Raw genomic sequence first — 3,374 nt, forward strand, 5'->3', positions numbered from 1 at the left:
CAGCCTGGCTTGTGGCGGAGCAGAGCTCCCCCTGTGGGAGTGTACTGACCTCCAGGGGGCAGCTCCTGCATTGAGCATCTGCCACCTGGTGGTCAGTGTGTATCATAGTGACCAGTCTTTCCCAGTCGTTCTGCTGTTAGGGTCAGTTTGCATATTACCCTTTTATTATATAGGATAGAGGCCTGGTGTATGTGTAGGGGCTGGCTGATTTGCCCTGAAGGGTGACCCGGATCAAGGTGGGGGTCCCACTGGGGTGCCTGGTCAGCCTGGGTGAGGGGCTGATGGGTGTTTGCAGGCTGGTCACACCCCCTTCAGGGTGGAAGTCCCCACTGGGGTGCCTGGCCAGCCTGGGTGAGGGGCTGATGGCTGTTTGCAGACTGGTTAAGCCCCCACCTCCTCAGTGTGGACCTTCACCCCATGGAGGTTTGGCTAGCCTGGGTGAGGGGCTGATGGCTGTTTTTAGGCTGGCCACACCCCATTTAGGGTGGGGAGTCCCACTGGGGTGCCTGACCAGTCTGGGTGAGGGGCTGAGGGCTGTTTCAGGCTGGCCAAGACCCACGGTGACGGAAGCTCCCAGCCCCTCCTTCTTTTCTTTTTTAATTCTGGGATTTATTTACCTTCTATAATTGAAACTTTGTGCTTTGAGTGGAGCTCAGAGCCCATCGTGGCAAGCAGGAAGCTTGGCTTCCTCCATCATTGGGGCAACCAAGCCTCCTGCTTGCTCCAGTTCCGTGGCTGCTGGCCGCCATCTTGTGTGGTTAATTTGCATATAGTCGCTCTGACTGGCTGGTGGATGTGGCTTAAGGCATAGCGAAGGTACAGGCAACTTGCATGTTTGTCTTTTATTAGTGTAGATTGATGCTGTGTCTCTCACAACAATAAAGGCAGATGAGCACTTATAACATACCTGTGCTCTGGGCCTCAAATGAGAGTCAGACTGCCCCTTTTCAATAACAGTGGCTGTCAGTAACATAGAGTAGGACAAGATGTTGCACATAAAGGGAGTGTGAGTGACTTGACACTGGTCTTGTCACGCAATAGTCTTGTCAGGCAATACCCATGTTGTCCTCCAAATTGTCCCTCAAAGACACCAAAATAGTAATGCACATTACACTTCCGACTCCAATCCCAGTTTGCTGAGGCCATCACTTTGCATTACCTGCTGCCCATAGTTCTTTGATCCACACTTGTCTCACAGCTTCATTCCCAGACGCACATCTTTACTAATGACATCAATAAGCCATCACAAGGACAGGTTATTTTCTAACTAGCTTATTTTCTAAAATTCTAGTTCGCCACCTCTGTAAAATATTTTCCTCAACCTTCTCTGTTCTCCCTTCCCCATGCTGGTGGAGATTTTCAAGTGCAGGTGACACTGATGTATGCTATCTCATTCCTATTGTTCACTGGGTCAGCCCTCAACTAGAAATGACAGGTGGGCACATATATGTCACCTAAGTTCTGGACCTCGCATGTAGCACCACAACAACCCATCTTGTTAGGAATTATCCTAAAATTTCCCATATCATATCATGAAGACACCATCAGAAATGGACTCCCTTTTCATTCACTCATCTCTCAATGTTAGTGCCCAGCTGCTCTGGTTTTAGTCCCAGGACCACACTGATGTCATCATGCCCTGTGGGTGACTATGCAGCTCGGCCCGGATTACCCACCTGCTACACTGACATAAAGGGCACCTCCCATACTGTTCTTTGGATCATCCATTGCATGCTCTGCCCTCAAGAGAACCATGGCTGCTAGTCACCACAGGTCCCTGGGCTGTGCTGGTGTTCACATGTGTGTGGACTGACTAGTTGATTAAAACACATATATTGATCTGAGAGAGAGAAATAGGGAGATATATATATATATATATATTAGTTATGCAAATAATAACAATAATAAGAATAAAACCTTGAGAGGATTTTCTTAGAAAGTTTTCAATATTCAGTATTTTTGGAAGTGTCAATGAAGTACTGATGGGGTGGACTTAATAATCTGGCCACTCAGTATATATACATATACATACATACATATATATATATATATAGAGAGAGAGAGAGAGAGAGAGAGAGAATTTTTTTCCATTAATTTTATATATTCTTTGATTAACTCTTGTAATTGATCTCACCAGGGGTGGAATTTGCAACATTCCATTATTGAAATTGTTCTCTGACCCACTTAGCTGTTTGACCTCGGTCAGACATATGTGACATTTTAAGTAAAACAACCCAATAATGTACCTGAGAATAGATAGATACAAAACCCATCATGCTGACAGATAGTGGTGGAAAGCTAGAATAGGATTCATGGGATTTCATAAGTGTCTTTTTTACAAGAAAATATTTAAAGTGAGCTATTTCAATGTCAGACTTTATGACTGCATCAACTATTTCATAGGCCGAGAATGAAGCACTGATAAGGGCAGGAGGAACTTAGTATCAACGATGCAGGCATGCAGGGAAAACCAAATGGATATATATTTTTTTAATGTCCATTTTAAATCAATTCTACTTAAATCAGTTTTTAAACAAGTTTAAACTTGATGTTTCCCAGTAATTTTACTGTTTTATTATGAAAATTTTTGAACATAATTGGTGCTACTGTATCAGCATATTGGAAATAAAAAATATAATGATATACTACTGAAATATCTTATCATGTCCATGTTCAGAGCCATCATTTTGGCCGTTTGAACCTCAAAATGATGAGAGTATTTACACAAGGGATAGTAATAAAGATTACAATCCTAGACTTCACTTGAATTTTGAATGCTTAGACTTAAATAAGAATGGTGGAGAATGTTACCAATACAGGTTAAACCTGTGAGAGTATGATATAAGTGGGCTTAAATTATACCTAGGAAAAATATGGGGGAAAATTTTCCATTCCAATATTCAAAACCTACGGTTCCATATACATAGCAAAAAAGTTACTTGAGTCACTGAGGTATGAGTGAACTTCGAATATTTCTTAAATTGTGCACTGTCCTCCTTTTGGTTAAATAATAAATTCACACACACACATATTAGAGGCCTGGTGCATGAAATTCTAGCACTAGGGAGAGGGTGGTCCCTCAGCTTGGCCTGAGCCCTCTCACAGTCTGGGAGCCCTTGGGAGATGTCCGACTGACAGCTTAGGCCGGCTCCCCAAGGGGAGCCACGGAGGTGGGTGAGGCTTCCGCCACCTCCAGTGCACTTGCCAGCTGTGAGCCCAGCTTCTGGCTGAGCGGCGCTCTCCTGTGGCAGCGCACTGACAACCAGGGTGCAGCTCCTGCATTGAGTGTCTGTACCCTAGTTGTCAGTGCACATCATAGTGACCAGTTGTTCTGCTGTTCGGTCTCTTTGCGTATTAGCCTTTATATATATATA

This window comes from Myotis davidii, unplaced genomic scaffold (genome assembly GCF_000327345.1).
Source record: "Myotis davidii unplaced genomic scaffold, ASM32734v1 scaffold5225, whole genome shotgun sequence".
Classification (NCBI taxonomy): domain Eukaryota; kingdom Metazoa; phylum Chordata; class Mammalia; order Chiroptera; family Vespertilionidae; genus Myotis; species Myotis davidii.